At 44.8% G+C, this 22,710-nt stretch overlaps 1 protein-coding gene across 1 annotated transcript in view; it reads right to left on the bottom strand.

Annotated features, from left to right (window-relative positions):
- Plagl1 (pleiomorphic adenoma gene-like 1) overlaps positions 1-22,710 on the bottom strand; it is a gene marked incomplete in the record, with an annotated part of 59,076 nt that overhangs the window by 7,739 nt on the left and 28,627 nt on the right. Inside the window, 1 exon segment of the mRNA XM_013516703.1 lies at positions 19,678-19,752.

Below are 22,710 nucleotides of genomic sequence, written 5' to 3'. Positions count from 1 at the left end.
TCGTAAGTTTCTAAGGCGCCATCATGAGTAACACAGCGCATGAATAATGCAGTCAGTCCTGGAAGCTTGTGCTATTTGAGAGTCATCCTCAGGGGGTGGAGGCTAACCTTTCAAGGGCCAGCACTTAAAGGTACGAGAGTACAGGTTGAACGGACCAAATCTGAAAATCTGGGATGCTCCAAGATCTGAAAACTTTTGAGTATCAACTTGCCACCACAACCGGAAAATTCCACACCTGACTTCATATGATGGGTTAGTTTTCACACACACACACACACACACACACTAGAAATGTTCAAAACTATCCCAGGTTATGGTAAAGGCATTTATGAAATGCAAGTGAACTATGTGTTCAGACTTGGCTTCCATATACATATATATATATATATATATTTTTTTTTTTTTTTTTTTTTTTTTTCCCCTCCAAAACCTGAACAGCTCTGAAGATCAAAACACTTGTGGTTCCACACACTTTACATAAGGGATATTCACCCTGTCCTATATGCTTACACCAAACACACTGGAGTAGCTCTCCTATGTAGGCCATCCTTTCCTCAATGTTGCCAGGTAACCAGGGCAGATTTCTAAAGCTCTGTTCCTGCAGCTCATTTCTTGCTAAGTCTTAAGTTTTTCAAGTTGTTCTTTACTGAGAAAAGTTGATGTTTCTTACCTTTTTAGTTACTTTCAGGTTGGAAAGCTAGATATAACTTTAGTAACAGTTTAAGTACTATAAATACTAGTGCATGTGCAAACATCCACTCCTCTTCTAATAGGCAAAAGTTATAGGAAACTCAGCATTTCTCGTCTTCCATCCCAAATGTGTTTAGTGCCTGGGGAAGAGATCACAGCAAAGACAAATACCCCTCACTGCCCTGTCCCTCCAACTTGGAGCCCCTAGAACTGACTTGGGTGCGCTGATCTGAAGGTATGGCGCTAACCTGAAATTGGGGACACACGGGAACCCTCGGCCAGCATCTGGGCACCAAACCCCTTTCCCGTTCCAATTCTCCTTTCTGATTCTGTCACCAAGTACAACTTTAGCTGGACTTCTGTCCCAGTTGTGCCTAACGCCCTTCCCGCCAACCCCTTGTTCCCTTCCCATATCCGAGCTCTGCCCGAGCCCCTTCCAGCACGCCTGGCCACAGGGCCCTTCTAGGAATTCTACCCATGGGCTGCCAGCGCTTGTGGTTCAGCCTCCCCCTCATGCAGCCTAAGTCTGGCCACAGTACTGGGCCAGCTACAAAATACACACATTGGCCTGAAATTGCTCTGTGTGCTTTCTGGTCTATTTTTAAAAGAATAAAACATGTACAGATTATAAAATCTGAAATGCCTGTTTTCTTCCTTTATTTTGTACTTAAATGCACAACACACTTATCTCTCGGGAGGAGTTGGTTTGGTAGGAAGAGTTCTATATTTCTCTCACCTACTTACCAATTCCAAGAACACGTATTTTTTTTCAATTTATCTCAGTAACTGTATTCTCCCTGATTCCTGCTTCATGAGATGACCAGTAAGTCCAACAGAACTTTCTGCCATGACGGCAGTGCTGTGTATACCATGACACCTAGCCACTCAAAATGTGCCACTGTAAAACAGGAGCTTATTTTGTTTAATTTTAATAGCCGCATGTGGCTAACCATAGATGCATAGAATAGTACAGGCAGATGCTTAGATTCTCTGGCAGGACGGACATGGGCATGGCTGGTTTTCCCTGGACGGAACTTGTGCTACTGATTGGCCCTCAGGTGTTTTCCCTGGAGTTTGGGAGGAATTTATGTCATTTGTTTTATAAACACAGTGGAAAGATTTCCCAGTTCAAATTCCAGCTCACCCTTGTAGGCTATATCCCAAGTTTCCGTTTCCTCTTTTATGATAGTCACCTGATGCATGTAAGAGGGGTGTTGGAGACAATTAACTGAAAGAAAATGACCCTGAAGCAAATTTTAATCTAAAAATCTGCCATACAGATGTTGTAATATTTATGAAGCAATGAGATTAAAGTAGAACCATGCGTCCATGTGCAACTAATGGTTTCTAACAATTCAACAATGGATACGATGGAGAAAAGGCACATAACCTCCCCCTGTGTGTACACAAGTCAATTATTCCTACTGGGAGGAGCAGTGTAGACAAGAGCATAGAAATGGAAAGTAAGGAGCCTGGATACTTTGTTACTCGGCAGATATAAACCTCCACTGATTGCTTAACCATATAATGAGAAAGAAAAATCAGATATATTCAATTTTAAAAGTTGCCCTTTGAATAAAGTTTTTCAGATCCACTTTCTGGTCACTTTATCCCTAGACTCACAAGCCCAACAGGCATGCACATCGTCCATGTCTCTTTCCCCTCTGGTGTCCCAAGATGGTGACTGTAATCAGAGCACGTTAGACATGGCCACATTTTATTTAGGGGCAAGGCATGTTTCCTCTACTTCAGGTTTCCAAACTTTCCCTCTCACGCAAAGTCTTGCAAATTTTTCATACGTACCTGTTTTCTGAATGTTCTTCCCAAGACCTTATCTTGTGAGTTATAGGTTTGTGTTAAATATACCCAGCCTGACACAAAGTGTAAAGTTGGTCCTCAAATGTTGAGTTGAATTAATTACATTCCAGTGAACACACTTTAATTTCTTTATAAAATCTTTAGTGATTGACTCAAACTCATAGTGTTATAAAACTCCAGTCACCGTAACTATGTATTTCATAAATATGGACCTTAAAATACAAATGTCTGTACTGTTTTCAATATATAATCGCAAACGCCTACAAAATGTCTTTCCCAACAGACCACACATTCCTTGCAACTGGGGAGCAAAGCTTAGCTATTAAAACAATAAACTGTGTGGATATATGTACCATCTCTCAACCCCAGGCACTTGATCGGTACTGGCTGTATACGGATGATTCTGAACTTTGGTTGAAACCTGATGCACTTTCTAGCTACAACCTTGAAAAAGATTTATGATTCCTTCCTATTACCTGGCCCATCCCCAGCAGTCCTAAGAAAACCAATAAAGTGCTGGTCCTTCTGAGGGTCAGCCTGTCCTACGCCTTGAGACACGGACTGCACTTGAATTTTAACGATGATACTATTTCAACACCTGTCACCCTGGAAAGAGAGTAAGTCTTCCCCCCAAAACATCTCAGGGCATAATTTTCAGTCCCCTTGATTCTAAAAATACTCATTGAGTGATACAGATCTGCCAGGACGCCGAAGAAGGCTTGTGCCATCTGCTTCATTCTGTTCATGCTGATTATTTTAGGGATGAGAGAGGATCAGACGGGAATAAGAACATATATATATATGGCAACAGCCAGGAAAGACTGTGCTCCCTGGGGGCTGGGGAAACGCGGTGGAGAGGTCAGAGCACAAGTGGAGTCCAGGACTTTTCTGGTGCTGCGTAACACAATCACCTAAGGGGGACAACTGCTTCACCGCATTCTCAAAATAAACCAGGACTTCTGGCTTCTACTCCCATTGTTCCCAGTGACACAGTGCAAGGCCCATTTCTCAGGGAAAATGAATTTCCACTTTGGGTCTTCTAGGATGGGTACTCTCAGTTTTTATTTTCCCACCACTCATCACCTCTTCGTAGGGGTAAGAAGATTCTACTCCAGATCTCTCACCTGTGCTCCCAAGACCCGGATATAAATAACACTAACGCCAATTTTAAACGAAGTCTAACAACGTTGCTTTTCCTTTTAGTCACAGATGAAGAAGCAGCCAATCCTGAAAGGTACAGATGCGTTGTTTGTCTGGTCCTAGGAAGCATCTTGTGTACTTTTCTTAATATTAGTTTTTGAAGGACTTAGGTTGCAGGGGAAGAGGAGGCGGCCTGGAACCCCTACGTGGTGGTTTCTACTCGGTTTGCATTCTGCGCATGCGTCATAAAAGCCGCTGAGCACTGTGTCTGAGAGAACGCAGTGTCAGAGGAGGTGGGCTCTTGTGACTGAGCCGCAGAACAAGGCACTCGTGGTGCATGACCTCACAAGGTTACTGATAATTCCTAGTCCAGCGGCCACATGTTTTGTGCCTGCCTTTTATGGAGTTAAAATGAAAAGGGAAAGTGGTATGATACTGTTTTTCTGGAATTCATGCGGTAAAACCACTTGCACAAATCTCCTTTCCCATGTGGGTAGGGACGATCGTTTCAGAGGTCCTGTCCTTAGACACAGACCTACCTCACAACTAGGCGGTAAGGTGTCCTCCAGCCATAGGGATACATCTATCGCACTGTTTAGAGTCGCTTATGAAACAACACTCCTCGATGAGGCGTGGAGATATTATCACCGAGAGCCATCAGCACTTGAGCTGATATCGCTGGGAAGGCGGCGCTGGCGTGGGCGGGCTCACAGGGCCCGTCACCCTGTCACCCTGGCGTGTCTGCTGCCCACTCCCATAGTTGCACAGAGGCAATCAAAGCCACAGGTCAGTCCCCTTGCTATTCATGGGCTACATTCTCTCATGCAAATATGTGTCCCCTCCTGGAATGCCTGACACCCTAGTCCACCTGGCAAACTCCTCTCCTGTCACTCCTGGACGGAGCAGTGAGTTCCTCTTCCAGGCTGTGGGTTTACTTGACAGTCGCAGACATGTCCACTGCACCTGTCTGAAACCGCTTCACTCCAGGGTGTGCTCACTGGCGGGAAGCCCGGCAGCCCCATCCCCATCCTGCTATGAGAGGGCCACCCCACAGCGTGCTGGGAAGCCAGGTCTGCTGCCTGCAGGTTTCTTCCCTTTTCTTGTGGGTACCAGGAATAAAACTGAGGACTTCAGGCTTGCCAAGCAGGAGCTGTGCCGCTGAGCTAGATCCCCAGCCCCTACAGGTTTCTTAAACTGTTGCCTTGAGAGAATTTGTTATGCCAGCAGCTAAGCTCTTATTTTCTTAAAAATGGGGCCTCACATAAGCAAGAATGCCAAAGTGAAGTGTTTATGTAACAGAGAGAGAAAGAGAGCTCTCCAGTGCATTATAGCACTTCTTTAGAACATTAGATCTCCGCACAGCCGTAAGATGTGAAAAAGGCCAAGTGCTTTCTGTGTGCAAACAGCATGAGTTGTATCTACTTAAAGATGGGAGAGTGAATAAAAGCATGCTGCTCTGGTCTTCCCAGAAATGCTGCTAAAGATAAGTGGGGAGGATGGTTGCCTCAAGGACCCGCGGCATTACCCAACAATGACAACCACAATGAGGCCTTTGTTGACAAAGCCCTACCTAAGCACACACCAGGAGCTTCCTCAGCTTCCTCAGCTCTCCACGCCTACATCAGTAGACCGTCAAGGATTACCAGGAAACAGGAGACAGCGTCTAAGAGGTAAAGGTGCAAAGCTGAGAGAAAGAAGCAGCTAGGATGGGGAAAAGAGAACACAGAAGAAAAATGTTAAAGCTACTATTGTTAATATCCTAAAGAGGGTAGGAGAGACACTTAGAAGGCGACCAGGTATTAAGAGATCAGAGTTTCTAAGAGAACCACAGTAATAAGAATGGCGGTGGTAAGTGTAAGACTCCACGGGCTGGGACAGGCATTGGAAGCAAGCTTTCTGGGAGAGCATCTCAGAATCTGTGATTTTAATTAATTTTCCGAGCCACCTTTAAGTTTGTTTTTTTTGTTGTTTTTTTTGTTTTTTTTTTTTTTGGTTTTTTTCTCCGGTACCAGGAACCGAACTCATGACCTTGCGCTTGCCAGGCAGGCGCTTTGCCGCTGAGCTAAATCCCCAGCCCCTTCCCCTCCACCTTTAAGTTTGACAGCATGGCTTATTTAGAGGGTACCTGATGTTTTCCATGGGAGCTGGCCCTCTTGCTCACTAGTGATACACCCACAAAGCAACTCAGCTAATACAGTCCAGAGACTAACTGTAAATTCATTTACAAATACAATAGTTAAAATATGAATAGTTAGACCAAGAACCTGAAATTACTCTTAGGTTAACAAAACAGTTTATGATCTTCACTATATGACAAAGTTACCCGTTAAATATCTCTTTATTGTACTAGAAGCTGTGGATCATAGAATAAGGCAATAAGCTGAAATAAAAGATGTAAATTTAAAATACTTTACACCTCTTATTACTTGTAGATCAGGGTCCACATGGAAGACACCAAGGAATTCATACCAGAAGATTAGCATTACAAAATTTGTCAGTGTTTAGTTATAAAAACCAAACTACAAAAATCAACTGCATTTCTAAATACCAGCAAATAGAGCTATAATTTAAAATGCCATATAGATTAGCCACAAAACAAAGGTACCTAGGTAATGCCCAGCAAAAGGAAAAGAGGCAATCTATAAAGCTGGAGTCACAGACAGGATGCATATATTCAAAGATGCCCATGCTTTGGAATCAACAGATATGATACAATCCAACTGCTCATGGAAAAGTGATAAATCATAGTGAAAACAATTAGCATGGTAGATAGGAATTTGGTTGTCTGGGGAGCAATCAGCTGTCGCCTGGCAGATCAAGGTATGTTTCAAGGAGGAGTCCAAGATTAAGATGAGCTTGCACGTTTAGCAGGTGTTCAAGGGGAAGCTGACCCACTCCAGGCCAAGGTGACAAATGTACATGTGACATCCAAAAACAAGTAGTTTAGGGGGACTAGAGTGAAGGTGCAAACATGAGGCAGAACAGTGAGGCAGGCTGGAGAGGCGAGCAAAGACCAAATCATGAAGGGTATGCTAGCGAGGACAGTGTACATTTACTGTACATTTTTAGCTGACTCCATTGCTTAGTTGAGACAGCTACCAGCTCTGGCGGAGGGAGAGCGTAGAGAGAGAAGTAACTGTAGCTAGAGAATGCTAGTAAGACCCTGACTCAATAGCACTGGGCAGAAGCTGTGGAGAAGGCTAAGCTCATGACTGTGAGCCTCGAAGGGTCACAGAGAACCGAGAGAAGCCAACCTCCCCAGGAGTAAGGATGCCCTCGGCACAGAGGACCCAAGGGCCAGTCACAGGAATCCATCATAAGCAACAGCCTAGTTGTCGCACACCACTTTCCCACGCTAAGTCTGGCAGGAATGAGCGACACAGGCCTGGCGCAGACCATTTGGACTTCTACCCTGCCGCAAAGGAAGTAATGTGACCTGTACAAGGAGAAAAGGGGCAGGTCTAAGTGACACTGTGGAAACGGACTAGTTAGACTCGGGCTTCGGATCCCCAAAAGAGGTGCTAGAGGAGGAAAACTCTAGTAAAAAATAGGAGTGAGAAATTCAGTTTTAGACATGTTGAGTTTAATGGTGCTTAATGCCACTCAGGCCAGTAAGGAGATGCCTAGCGTGGAGTGGCTGGAACCCTCTTCTAAAGAATGGTGAGCAGGCCTGGTGTGGTGGTGCATGCCTATAATCCCAGCATTCGGGGAGACTGAGCAGGAATCCAAGTTTGGACCCAGCCTGGGCAAATTAGAAAGACCCTGTCTCAAAATAAATAAAAAAAGGGCTAGGAATGTAGCTTCGTATGGAGGCCTTGGGTTCAATCCCCAGTACTGGGAGGAGGGGAGGGAGAAGCAAGCGGGACAAATGGACAGACAGACAAATGGTGAACAGCACCCTTTGGCTTCAGGAAAGAGGACACCACCCTGAATTCTGAACACAGCTTAGCCAGGTGACTTTATAAATGTCTCTGAGCACTCTGTGGGTGGCCCAGGATCCTGACAGGAAGCTCATCACATGACCAACTTTGATCACCCGTGTTTCTCCTCCCCAGAGCAGTTTGGTGAAGTGGGTTCGCCCTGGGCGAAGGAAGACTTTGTTTTCTTTCCTGCAGGCCACAGCTAGACTAATCCCTCCCACCGATCGGATGGGACCCTCACTCTGCAGTTGGAGTGCGCCGCCGGGCCTGCGGGGACACACAGTTCTCAGCGCGGCCGCCGCAGAGCGAGCTTCTGCCTGAGAACTCCCAACTGCTCTGTGGTGCAAAACATCAGTAAATGGGAACTGATTTTTGGTTCAGGGCTTGACACGGTCTGCTGAGTAACCCCCGTGCAGTGACAGTACAGACAAGCCTTTGCTTCCCTGTCCACCAGCAGAAGGTGGGCTTTCCGCAGCTGGGGTCTCTGCTCTGTTCTGGTGAGCCCTGAGCGCAGCAGCGAACTCAGCGGCTCTCTGACCGGAGAGAAGCAGCAGCACACGGCGCGTAACCGTGACGCTGTCCCTCCCAGAGTGGGAGCAGCCCCGAGGAGTACCGAGTCCACGGATGCGAGCCCCAAAGTGCCACAGGTGCCGAAGCGCAGAGGAGAGGACACCTCCGCCGCGCAGGGCCCTGGGACGCGTCACCCTCAGTGCGCATCCTGGCTCCCAGGCCGGTAACCGCCCACCAGCTGCCCCTCCTCACCCTGCAGAGGACGAGCGCGGCTGACTCCCTGGGTTCCCAGGCAGTGCCTGTGTCCAGAAGGGCAAGTGTTAAATCTAGGATTGGCTCTCAAGCAGAGACAGATTGTCCTTGTTTTAAGACAACTATGTACTGATGGAGATTCTAGGTAGCCAGTACGGGGTGAGGGGGGACAAAAGGCTTTGGTATTAGGAGCAGATTTCCTAATCGTTAAAGTCAGGGATGGGGCAGGTCCTTTGTGACAGCTGAAAATATATCCCCCTCCTCCCTCCCTATAAATCCTCGCCGACTGGCCTTTGGACCCTTTTAGGGTCTGCTTCTATAGCTGATGGCATAATCTCTTTTCCTGGATGCTAAGTGCAGGTCATGGAGGAACCAAAACTCCAATTAACAGCAGGGCCTATTGTCCCAACAGGGTGCTGTGTAGGGGAAAGAAAAGCCTGGCTCCTCCTCAGGAAGCGTGAGGGTGCAGGCTCACACTGAGAAAAGAAGCGAGGAAAGCACCCCAGCCACACTCACAGGGGGAAGCCAGACTCATGAGTCCAACCTGGAAGGCAACTTTTAATCTGTGCTAGGCAGAAAGGATGCCCAAGGCCAGGGTGGTCTGTTTGACTCTAGGATGATAATATTACTGAACAGAAAAAAGACAAGCAGAGCTGTGCATGACGTGGTGGCGCACACCTGGAATTCCAGCACATGGGAGCTTGAGGTAGGAGGATTGCCATGAGTTCAAGGTCAGCCCACGCTACACAGTGAGTTCAGTGCCACTCTGAACTACGAAGTGAGCCCCTGTCTCACACACAAAAAAATCAGTATATCAGCAGTATCTGACTGGGTAATGGGATAAGATAAAATATAGTTTTTTCGTTTCCCTTTCTGAATATCTGCACTGACTAAATTTTGATTACAACTACTTAGGCTGAGTCCTGAAGTACCATCAGGGGGACAGAAGAGGAAGGCAACTGCAGGCAGAGGGGAATATGCAGAAAATCAGTGCAGGGCGTTTTGGAGCTTGCAGGCCGGGCTGGCAGAGAGGTGGCAGAGAGGTGGGGGTGGGGGTGGGGGGAGCCAGGCCCAGGGAGGCCGGCTGATCACGCTGGGAACCAGAAGTGTGTGAGGCTCCTTGGTCTCCTCAGCAGACTGTATTCTCCAGGAGACCTCAGAGGCCAGTCATCCCTTCCCCGCACAACTGAGTTATCTGGAGAGCAGCAAACACCAGGTACTGGTCTTCACTCTGAGCCAGTCAAGCCCAAGGCCCAATCTGATGACCCCAGACACAAATGTGATGGGTGCTTTCAAAATGACCAAGTGCACTTTCGTTTCAAGCTGTCAATGGATGAATATCCAGAATTCAAACTGTATACGTGGGTGATTGTGTGAGAAAAGTCATTGCTGCGCCTGTGCTGGACAACTTGTCTACCCAGAAATAAACCTGAAATATGCAAGTATTTATCAATGGTCCTTTAAAATTATCTGGGTCTCGTTGCCTTTTACCCCCCATCCCCTTTTCAAACTGATAAGCATTTCATTGTGCTTCTGGTTCAACACCAAGGAGCACTGAAGAAACAAGGTGACTTTTCTAAGCTCCTGTGCTGGTTTCTTGGAAAGAGCGGGGAAGGAATGCTAAGGAGATAGGGAGAAAGCTGAAAAAGAGCGGGACACTCTGCAGCCGGCCCCCTCTGCTTTTCACCTTAGGTCCTTTTCCTCCCCCATTCACAGCTTTCGGCCCTTTATTTCTTTAACTCCACCACAATCACACGGAGCTCAATGGAGGAGGGATGTGAGCGCAGAGGGAGCTGTCCGCTCAGTGCACATGTGTGGTCCTCCCCTGTCCAGCGCAGCGGCCTCTGCGCCTTCCGTGCTCCCAGCGCCCTGGAGGCCAGCACCTTGCTCACAACAAGCTCGACACCCTGTGAGTCACACTTGCTGCCTCTTTTCAGGAGCCTATAGCAATGTCTCAAGTGGCTCTTCGTCTCTGCTGGCCTCACCACTGGAGCTGCTGAGACAGACATGGCCTGGCATGCCGGCCACCCTGCCCGACTCCCCCCTGTGCACCTGCTCTGAAAACTGCAGATCCCTAACAGGACCTTACGAGACTGCTCCTGCCGACCCCCGCTCCCATCAGCCTTCCTAGTACCTTTCTCACTTCGTGGTAGATACGTTTAGCCCCATTGGGATGAATTTCAATCCCTTGTTCAACAGATGAAAATAATATTCATTAACAATACATTTCCATGAGAATCAAAATAATACTATATTTAATACAATGATAAAAAAGTATTTCAGTGGAGCTCATAAAGCCCACCCATGCTAGTTTGTCTAATAATTTCTATCTCTTGGCCTTGTGAGATAGATACAAAGATAGCTACAGTGGTCCCTGTGAGGGCTCGGCAGAATTAAGTTCTCTGCCAGCAAGCACTGACTGTGAAACTGCACATGATGAGCCACACTAAGAAAAAGGTCTGATCCACAGTGGGTGCCCAAGAAGTGTTAGCCCTCCGGGTGCAGCCTCTGTTCCTCCTCACCAGTGACAGGGACGGAGGTGAACACAGCACCTCACTGGCAATCTCCTTCCATCCCTGCCCAGCCCACTGTCTGCAGGAGCAGAGCCCTTCAGCAAGAGCTCTTACTAGATTTCCAAAGAAAGCCTCAGATCGAGTCGCAGGCCCCTGGCACAGCTGCAATGTGACCGGTCCCCTCCCCAGGGCAACCCCTCAGCACCTACATGGGGCAGGTAACCTTGACACACCTGAAGGCACACAAGTGAGGCTGATTATAGGGACAGTTTTCGAACTTCTGAATGGATGAAGTTGTTAGCAGAAAATCCCACAGACCTGCAGTGTTCCTGGAGCTGCGGATGGGGGTCCGCAGATGAGCTGCTAACAGCTACATCAGATTCCCTGAATTGCAGAATATACTGATGCTTTGACAAGAGAAAAGCAAAAGAAGCCTGTCTTGAAATATCTGCAGTTTGAGGAGGAAAAATGGGAAAAGTCTACTTATTCTCCACAAGAACCTTGTTAACGTACCCTTGCCTCTGTTTGCTGTGTCTCCAAGCAATTATTCAAACACACAGCCAACTAGAAATGATTTTAAAGCTTGTGCACCTCCTGGGTGACAGGAAACATCCGCTGTGAGATGGGTATGGAGTCCTCCCAGCAGTGTGAGGGTCCAAATCTGTAAAAGAGAGCTTGCATGCCTTCAATCAATGAAGTTAGAGAAACATTCTCCCCACTACGCTGTAACTTGAGCTTCATTCTCCCCATTATGCTGGAATCTGAGTATACATATGTGTACCCCTCTGCGCGGTTAAGAGATTTTCTACTGCTTTTTCATGCCTTTCGGTGGGTGATCTTTACTTCTATCCTTTGTCCTACTGCAACTGAATTAAAACAACTCTCAAGTTTTTCCCTGCCTTTTCTGCAAGGAGAAAAAAAGAACATGTGCAATTGCTTACATAAAACATTCAAAACAGCACTCAAAGGAAGTGGCATTTCTTTTAAACCAACAGAATTAAAATACCATAAACAGGCATGCAAATCTATGCTGTAATAGAACCTGAAATTATGAGTTGAAAGAAAGTCAGCAATGACTGGTCAACACTTTCAACAAAAGCTTCTGATAAACGTTGAGATTTATCAAACAAGCAAGGTCAAAACGCTGACATCTCCAAATTGGATATTCAATTTAGAAATGACTAAATCTGGTTGTGCAGTAGAACTCTTTTTAAAAGGTCAGATTCATAGGCCACAGTTAGGCCAGCACAGACTGAAATATTTTGGGTGCCCTGAGAATTTATGTTTCCAGCAAGCCCCTCAGGAACCAAGCCTGCTACTGGCTTTGCACCACCAAACCTTGATGAGCATTTTGAAGTCAGTATTTTTGTTCACCAATTAGTGATAAAACTTGGCTTCTTCCCACTAAAACCATTCCAACCAGCAGATTCTCTGAGTGGAAAAGAAGTGCAGGGTTTTCTTCAGTACAAAGGTAAATCGATTATGAAATAAAGCCGATTATAACTCACCTAAGTGATTTAATCACTGGCTGCCTGCTTCTCTTACTTTGATCAGAAGGGCCATGCCCCTTTATTCTGTATACAACATTCTTGTAAGTTAAAAACGGAGAAATTAAGCCTTTTTCAGACAACTAAAGTTTAAAAACAACCCAACACAGCTCAGGAAGAAACGGGAGGTAAATGGGCTATTTGTGTGACTCACTCAGCCTGTGTGCAATCTCTTCCTTATTTTGCATGTATAAACACTTCACAAATCATCTGCATGGTCGCTCCGCCTCTCTTCTTGAAATGCTCAATGTTTATCATGGTGGTTTAAATGGGTGGTCCTCAAAAGCTTGTATTACCCCTCCCACACCCACTGGAGCTTTAAAAAGCCCTAAGGCAAAAGAATCAAATTCTTCTGGATGATTCTTTGCACTTGTCCATCTCAGGAGTGGACAATATCCATCTATGTATTCAGAGACGCGGGGGCGGTCTTCTCCTTCCCAGGAAAGGGTACCCTGAACATGAGATACACAAGCCAGCCAGCAGTAGCTTAGCTTCATTGTCAAGATATTCAAATTATCATCACCAAAAAAAAAGCAATTCCTTTCTGAATTCAACAATACCCCTTGGCCTCCAAAGGCTCACACAGGAGCTTATTCTTAAGCTGTTCAGTGTGAGCGGCACTCGTGAAAGAGGAGCGCTCCGGCAGGGAGGAGATCAAGTCCTACAGCCGTTCCCACCTGCCGTCTCAGCACCAGGCTCCCGTGGTCACAGCTAACAATGCAATGGGAAACCTAACACAGGCCTGGCCAGGGGACAGTCACATGCAGTGTACGACAATTTAATACAGTGGAGAACGGACAATCAGGAAAAATAACACATCTCAGTTTGATAGGATGTGATCTGCAGATTGCTCTCTCGGTCTGGATTTAGATTTCAAAAGCAGAGGCTTTCACATGGCAATTTCTTTTTATGTATGTAGTAAAAATGACCCCATAATGTTAATCCTAAAGATCAAACTTTCTGAGTTCCAGAATGGCCCAAAATATCATGCTTTCCTCGGAAGGGAGATTAGCACATGATAACCATGTTAGTTAACTGTTTTTAATGAATGGGAAATATTTTGAGGAAGACTTTCATTGACAACAAGAAGGAAAGTTTTGTAAATCTAGAGCATATGATTTCTAGAATGCCTTTCTGCTGGGACAATGTGTTTTCTAGGTGTCTGCTTCTGAGAGCAGAATTTAGGAACATGCTTTTTCTCAGATAATAAATGGGGTTAGCTGCCTGATGAGCGTTTGCTAAAACGCAAATTGAACAAAAAAATTTCTTCCCATTTTAGCTCATTCACTTCTCACGACTCCTGGCTTTACTTAAGCAAACTCTCCAAACTGACTTTTTTTTTTAAGCGTCTAATGATGTGAGTGGAAAAGAACTAGGCAACCCCAACCCCAACCCTGGAAAGCCTGTCTGTTTTCAGTGTGGGAATCCCTTAGACTGAAGATTTGCCAGGTTTATTTTTGTAAACCCTTTCAAATGTTTAACTTTCTTTCTAAAGGCCATAATTCCAGATGGAAAGAGGCCCACCTGATTTGGCAGATGACTGACAACTAAATGTTACTACAGCAAGATGGATCATAGGCCAGGAATATAGCTCAGTGGCACAGTACCTGCTTGGCAAATGCAAGGTCCTGAGTTTGATTCCTGGTACCAAAAAAAAAAAAAAAAAAGATGGATCAATCATGGTGAACAACGAGATTCTGTCTTTCCAAAGGAGATCCTAAGTGGGATCCTCAGATTCACCTCTAGACAATGACATCATTTTAAAGATGCCCCAGAAGGGCATGTTGTTGAAGGATTCCATGAAATTTGAACACATTTGTGAGCGTAACACCTGACCCTCTACCTTCTCCCATTATAGAGACTGCATCCATACTCCAAGGTTTCAACTATTTCCTGAGGTCAGAGGCCTCCAAAATATCTTCAATACATAGCTTTTAATTAATTTATTTAGTGATACCCAGCGCCACGCACCACAAGCAGTCTACCACTGAGCTACATTCCCAGCCCTTTTCATTCTGTTAGTGTTCAGATAGGGTCTCGCTAAGTTGCCCAGACTGGGCTCCAACTCATCATGATCCTTCTGCCTTTGTTTCCCAAGTAGCTGGGACTGCAAGCATGCATCAACCTGATCTTTCTCTCAAATTCCAGCCTAGTGCATCTGCCTCTTTCCTGGACTTCCCAGCGTGCATTGTCTCGAAGTGCCGCTCCTGGTCACGTCTTTTAGTGGAGGTTTCACACTCCGGGTCTCAAGCTGGTTCCTCCCAGAGCCACCTGAGCTGGCTGAGGGTACTGCTGCGCAGTGATGGCTATCTGTTCTTGGTTGCTCAGAGGTGATGGCTGCGGTTTGATACTTAACACCCTCAATACCCTCTGAGTAGGTGATGGTCGTCCTATTTTACTACGGGAAAACCAAGGCTTAAAATTTGTGCTAATTTGCCTGATTCCACAACCAGCCAGCAGCTGAACTGGGATGTGAATCTGGAGTGCGTGATTTGAAATTCAATCCCTTCACTACAGCTTCCCAGCCACACAAAGTCAGAACTCCTCGAGTCATAAGTAGATTTTTCTCTCCGATTAAGGTGTACAGCTTCTGTGAGTTTACTGTCTCTCAAATCCGTTCCCTCCTCCCAGGTCTCGTAGTTACCTACTCTTTGGGAACCATCTGCCTTTATTTTGGCCTGGAATTCAGCACGGTGGGACATTATACTTTGCCCCGCCCTCCTTGCCTTTGAAGCTCATTTAAAACAAATGGTGGGTTCGTTATCCCTCGTATCTTAGCCCAGCCAAAGCTGGAAATGGCCATGAAGAAGAATTCTGTTTACATCTAAACCCAATGAAGAAATTCTGCTGGGATTCTGGGAGCAGAGGAGGGATGTATACAGAGGGTAGGGGAAAAGACACTCTCCTTGCTTCCATTCCACACCCCGAAACCTGGACAGACAAAGGAAAAGGAGATCTGCCAGCCCCCAGCACATGGGCTCTTTGCTTGCGTAGCTCTCCATGGCGGAGGCAGAAGCCTTGAGAGGACAGCTGGGCGCTCCTGCCCTTGTTCCTGCTGGAGGCCAGGAGGGCGTGGGTCTCCACTCCTGGCTGTGAGCAGACAGCTGCCAACACTGGAAGACAGTAGTGCCGCGATATACGGAAGGTCCAAGGCAGGTCTTGGCCTTCCGGGAGCTATGGAAATCTCCAGGTTCTGGTTTTCCCAGTAGGGAAAGAGGAGGCACCTAAAACTCTCAAGATGAATTTCTCCTCTACATTGGCAGAAAGGAAGTTGGAGTCCAAATGAAGATGGTTATGGGGAATAATCTCATGCAGTGAGAGTCTGACCCATGGTCCCTCAGGAAGACGCTACAAATCCTACTTAGAACCCTGCCTAGCTGGGAAGAAGACGTAGCTACAACTGCTGGGGACTGGAGCCCGTTTTTCATAAAAAGGCCACCACCAGTCCACAGAGAGGTCTGTGAAGTGCTAGTGACCTGGGAGCTAGTGATCCTGGGTCAGACAGAGCAGGAAGGAAGGAAACCAGGGCAGATGGTAGAGCACAGCACTGAGAATGCCTCTGATTCACACACAAATACCTAAAAAGTGAGAGGCCTTTATCTTAAGCTCTGGACTGCTAAAAACAAACAAAAAAGGAGAAAAAGGGGGATCTGCTTTGAAGCACAAAGAGGAGCCAGAGCAGCTGGCACCTTGGGTCCAGGACACCCCTGTTCCCTAGGCGTGGGTGTCCCTCCCGGGCCAGCATGCAGGGAAGGGAACAGGACTTGATTTCCATGAGATGGAAATGATGGTGTCCAGGAAACTGGGATGCTTTGGGGGAGGGAGAAAAGGTGTAAGTCCTCGTGACAAATGGGGTGAGTGCCGTTCTCCAAGGAAATGCCACTTCAGTTCTGTAGCCGAATGTCTGCCCCCTGCAGAAGGGCCTTGCTGAAGGCCCCGGTGAAGCCTGAAAAGGATTTTGGACATGCCGAGATAGATCAGCTATCATGCAGAAATTAGAACTTTGAGTGCAAAGAGCCATGGCCAGCAGAACTTCAGCTAGGGAAACATCAGGCAGCAGAGAAGCTTATTTTCTTGCCAAATGGGTACATAACTAAATCTGAAGGGTGGCTGGGGTGTGCAGCTACAAGGGCAGTCATCTATCTACAGGAGGCTACATTCCCATCCGCGGTGCCTGCGAGCGGTGGGGCGGGACGTGGAGAAGGGAGGACCGCCCACTCCACTGGGGCAGATGGAACTCTTATCTAGCTTTTTGCAGAGGCCCAGCAGCTTAGTGAGGAGCCTGGAGCCTGGAGTGCTGCTTCTGTATGCATGACCCTGAGATCTGCACCTCTTCCCTAGGCTCTCTGGTTTTGAACTGCTTCCCTGCATTCAGTCAAAAAACTGCTGTCAGTGTGATTCCTCGAACATGCAACTATGTTCCTGTCACTTGCCTGTTTGGAATTCTTCAACGGTCCCGTTAGTTTCTGTCAACTGCAACCAGGAGCCCTGTCTAATCAGAACCACTGAGTTTTTAATCACACAGCACCGTGTTCAGGCTGTGTTACAGAAAGAGACTTCAGACAGCGGACATAGAGATGATTCTCCTGGATTTATCAACTGCAAACATTAAAACGGGCAAACAGGTAAGTCGTGCACAAGTACAAAGTCTCTGTGATGAAAGTGATCATTGTGTGCATTTAAAATGTACTGATAAACTTAATTTTTAAAAAGAAGATAAATAAAATGGGCAAGTGGTAATTCCCATAGCAAAAATCAAACCAAGCAACAAAACTCCTCGAAAGAATAAATGCTACCACTGAACACCCAGGTTTCTCCACAACAGCATTCACAGAGTTTTCCCTCCTCCCTGAATCCCAACTAGCAACATCTACGCACTTCGACTTGAACATGAGAACCACTGTAGGGAAATGAAGTCAAAAGACTGTAATCTTAATGTGGTTTAAATTCACATGGCGATTGTGTGTGTTTTATGAATCACTTTTAATTCCTGCTGCTGAAACAAAAAGAAAAAGTATTACCCTGGTAAATTCTACAAAATGGATCAATTAGGCTACTCCCCAAATACAGTATACTTTGTTGTAGCATAAGCATACGTAGTTTCCAGCATTTTAAACACTGAGAAACACACTTTATTTGCTAATTTTAATAACTGTATGTAATACTCTCCTCTATTAAGAACCAACTGCCTTCATTTTCACTTTTTACTTATTTAGTATTCATGCAGAAGGGAAGTAAGTTTTAATAATACTCCCTAGATAGTAACTATTCTTTTCTGAAAGTGGTACAACAATGCATTCTACTCTTGCTCCATTTATTATGAGGGATGTGTACTCCACTTCATACTGTATTATGTTATGCTCCTGTGGTTAAAGAACTAACCCAAGGGCAGTATTCTTCTAGGTAGCATCTAAGACAGACGGAGTAGAAAGAAAACTAGCTTTAGAGTTGGATGGTTCTAGATTTTAATGCTGGTTCTGCTACCTGGAAGGTGTGTGACCTCCACCGAGTTGCATAATTTCTTCACTAAGCCTGAGTCTCTGCCATAAGATGAGGATATCTATCTTATGGAGCTGTTACAAGAAGATACATTACATGGATGCATATGGTGGCATAATGGTGGGTACAGAGTCCAAAACTGATGTATACAGATGTGGCCTATAAGTAAGAAGTAGTAAGAGTGGTTCTATTTGCATAATGGATGAGCTTATTGCAAGGAAGCTTTAGTATTGTTAATAAACAAAATTTATTTTGAATGATCCACTTCAATCCTCTTTCTTTGCTGTGAATCATCATCTTACTTTCTAACATATGCTTGTAAGAGAAATTTCTATCATTATCTATTCACTTTAACAGTAAATGCTGTACATTGGGAGATTACTAAATTCTTAAGTAGTGCAGAACAACTGACTGTGCTCCTAATGAAAGACTGAGTTTGATGACAGCAAACAATTATAAATGGGCCTGCCATGAACTGGTCACATGAATGTCATAAAGGTACCCAAAACATGAAGCCATTTGTGCATTTTTAGATTTTGCTAAATCTTTGCTTCTGAATGTGTTGTTGGGGAACTAGAACAATTTTGGTTAGAATTATCTGGCGATTGTGTACATGTACCAATCTCCAAGATAAATATAAACCTCAGGTACTGCAAACATGTATTAATAAATGAAAAACCACTACTGATATTAAGTGTTAAAAGAAGAATCATCTGGAGTGCAGAATGTACATGGGCACACCTGATGCCCCCACCTGAGACAGCCGGAAATCAGTTTAAAGATCACAAAGGCAGCCAGAAGTGGTTTATCGCGGGAAAATGGGGGGGCAGTTCAGATATAAGATGGATTATAAGAAAACTTACAAAAACCACCAGAATAAAAAAAAATTATGGAGTCTCAGTAAAGGACATTTTGCCTAACAATATATGGAAAGAGGCCAAGAGTTTTGGTTAAGCAACAGCATAAAGCTGCAAAGCAAAGGAAGGGTTGCTTTAGGGTTAAATGGGCTTGGACAGAGAATTAACACATGCTATAGGGAAAAAACCACAAAAATGTTGGCTGGGAAATTTAAGGCTGGAATTAAGGACCATTATCTTAAAAGGAGTGGTTAAAACAAATCATTATCTTTGTAAGAATGGTGGAAAATGAGAAATAAAAATTTTTGATATGTAACAGGGACCCTGGCACCATAGATTCCTTCAAATAAACTCTGGACCTACCTACGTCACAGCTTTAGGAAACTTGGGTAGAATATGCACATAAACGGACAATCACCCTGCATTATGATTTAGGAAAGATGATTTAGAGATTCTGAGTTATACGTTACAGGGCACATATGTGATTCTAAATGGAGGATAACACCATTTCCTAGTATTTTTTTTAAGATAAAACAATTCTAAAACATCTTTTTAAAATAAAAGGGAAGGAGATCATAAATGTCCTAGTAAACAAGTCATGACACACAAAAATCAAAGGTAGAGTACCCATCATTTCTACTACAGTATGGACAGTGACAGCATTCTTAGTAAATTCTCTTGGCTTTTTTAAAGACAGGGTTTTGTAAGTTCCTAACCTTTATCCCTCAATCCTATTTTTCCCTCAAGACCTGAAATTCCTCAAATGCAAACTCCGGCACTGAGGTTTGAGGAAATGCTGTAACCCTTCTACTGTGCAAGAGGCTTTGGCATGTGCTCCTCTGCAGGGAGAAAACGCGAGCAGTTATCACTGGCCATGGGGGGAGGGGAGGGGAGTGGGCAGGTGTCTGAGAGCTTGCTGAGCCATCCTTACCTTCTTCCTATTCAAGGTACAGGTGAGTTTTATATGTGACCCAAAGCAGAGGCCACATCAGATGTGAGAGCAAACCTGGGGGGAAAACATAAGAAAAAGGTGTAAAAAGAACAAAAACAAACCACACTTGTACCCCATATGGAGACATTTACCTATGCAGAATGTGAGCTAGCAGGTGCCAGCATCCAAAATCTCCCCCCGTCACACTCATGCCATTATGTCATTGTGTCATAGCGCAACATTCCTCTAAGTGCTGAAAGAATGCATAAGTATGTATGTATATAGTTACTGCTTTCGAGACATGGACTTGCTAAGTTGTCCGCCTGGTCTTGGACTCATGATCCTCTTGCCTCAGCCTCTGCAGTAGCTGGGATTAGAGATGGTGTGCCCACTATACTTGGTTTTCAAGGCTTTTTCATTTGAAAGAGGCAATACAGTAGTTAACAGCATGGCTATGGTGTCAGAAGGCAGACAGTCAAGTCCTAGTGTGCACTGGACCTACCCAGGAACCTCATCCAAACTGTTTAATTTCTCTAGCTTCTTCACCCATAAACTGGAGAGAGTCATGATGTACCTGCAGCACAAGCACCCTTGGAAACTGAGTGAACTGATAGGAGTAAAGTGCTTCACCCCCGTGCCTGTGAGCAGGAAGCACTCAGACATTAGCAATTATTTTTCAAGACCTGAAGTATAAACACCTCACAGCTTGAAGCAGAAACGAGAAGTAATCAGAACGTTTTTAAAGAGTGTCAAGTAAGCCAGGTAAGGGGGCACAAACCAGGAACCCCAGCCACCCTGGAGGGTAAGGCAGGATTGCAAATTTGAGGTCAGCGTGGACAGTTGAGTGAGACCCTTAAAAACAAAACAGGACTGGGGATGCAGCTCAGCAGTAGGGTATAGAGCACTTGCCTTGTATGCCTGAGGCCCTGGGTTCAATGCCCAGTGCCGGGGGAAAAAGGGAGTGTCAACCAAGAATAAGATGCTGCATAGGGCTGCAAGTAAAGGGCCCTGGCAGAGGGGTGGGGGCTACTCAGGAATAAAGAGAGGGCACCAAAAGGCGAACTATCAAAAACAGAACACCTTACCTCTGCAAAACTTCAATATTTTCAAAGACAAGACTATCCTGAGGGGAGGCCTGGGACACAGGACTTGACCCTGAGCACACCCAGGAATTGACCGTAACAGAAGTAAAAGACAGAAACTGGATGGTGACAGAAGGGAAGGCAGTAGTGGGATTTTTAAAGCCCAAAAAAAGATTTGAGTATACTTTTCCATGCAAAGAATGAAGACAGAAAGTACACCATAATAACTCAGAGCCACCAAGCCTCGCTTCCACAGAAACAAACTCCTTCCTGAGCAGCAGTCCTGTCCAACTGGATGGATATTTGAGCACACAGCAGCCTCCTTCTGTAGTTGGTCCACATTTATGTACTGACTGGAAAGGCTAGGAGCTTCTTCCCCCTAAGAGCAAAACTTTATTAATCTGAATTCTACTCATCTACAGAAGTCATAACTTAGGCTCTGAACAGAGTTGGTTTTCTTCCCTCTGAGCTGGGGGTCTTTCCTTACTGAAAAATGTCTCACTAAAGGCGACAATAAGCAATGTTGCACATATTTAGTTATACATATACTAAGTAACATCCATGTGAATATACTGAACATTAATTACAAATAATTAGGTAATGAGTTCTCACAGAAAATCTTTATACTGCAGTAACATTAAACTTCATACATATCTTACATATAATTTTGAACGATCTTATATTTTAGACAGCGTCTCTTGCAATTCAATCTAGTGGGTAAGGAGGATGCCGTATTTTCAATAACTACATGGTTTTTTAGGGGGAGCAGTACTGGGAACTGAACTCTGGGCCTTTGCACAGAGCTGTATCTCCAGCCCTTTTTATTTTGTATTTTGTATTTTGAGACAGATCTTACTATTTTGTATTTTGTATTTTGAGTCCAGGCTGGACTCAAACTGTAATCCTCCTAGGTCAGCCTCCCAAAATGCTGGAATTACAGATATGTGCCATCATCCCAGGATTATATGAGCCTTTTTTAAGGCCACTTTGTTTATTCAGTGTGGACGGATGGAAAGCTAAGAGGGGAGAATCTGGTGCTGTTATCTTTCTACTAGAATGTTTGCTTAAGTAGATCAAAGATGTAAGGACAGCGATCAAAAACATATTGATCCTCAAACTTGTTTGGAGGGCTGACTCTTAAATTGCTTGAAATTGTTATTTCAGTCTTTGGGCTAAAAAAAAAAAAAATGACTCTTTTATGGAGGATCCCATAGTTGAAGTTATCTGATTCTGTAAACAGCAAGCACGTAGTTTCTGGCGGCAGCCACTTCCTTGGCCGGCACGCAGATAAAGCAGTGCAGAGAGAGATAAGCTTTACCAATGAAAGTTGCGCTATCACACGGGAAAGTCCAACTTGGTTTCCTACTTTTTCCTCTATTCTTCACCCCTCTCCTCTGTGGAAGGATTGAGCAGCTGCGCTATAAAACTTCAGAGTTATGCGTAATGCTTTCTTATCTACAAGTGAATACTCAGGCAGATGAGTCCACCAGTGATCAAAGCCATGGTAAGTTTCCTGTTTCAGAAGAAATCTATAATCTCAGCATGAAGATAACCTGTGAAACCTACCATATTTGTACAACCCATAGAGATACCTATTCCTCTATAGATTACTACCAGGACCCACAAATCTGTAAACCTCTATTTGAAATTTCATCCTTACCTTTTAATCAAAACAGAAATCCAAGTAGATTTCTTTAAAAATAGTGGTAAAAATAAAAATGAGAGTGAAATATTAGCCAGTTTCTGTACTTTTATGCTTACTCCTCTATCCGCTCCAATTTCTCAAACATTTTCATTATGATTTTAAGTTATTTTTCCAAAGAATGTTGAGAACTACTTCCTGCTTAAAGAAAGCTCAGGCTCAAAGAAAGAAATAGATTGTAACTTGAGAATAGCTAAGAAATTGGGTTCATCTTAGGGTCCTGTGAAATCAGACCTCAAGCCTTCAGAA

The sequence above is a fragment of the Chinchilla lanigera genome, unplaced genomic scaffold (assembly GCF_000276665.1).
Source record: "Chinchilla lanigera isolate Chin_1 unplaced genomic scaffold, ChiLan1.0 scaffold00035, whole genome shotgun sequence".
NCBI lineage: Eukaryota > Metazoa > Chordata > Mammalia > Rodentia > Chinchillidae > Chinchilla > Chinchilla lanigera.
This window is presented reverse-complemented; position numbering and strand designations above follow the sequence as displayed.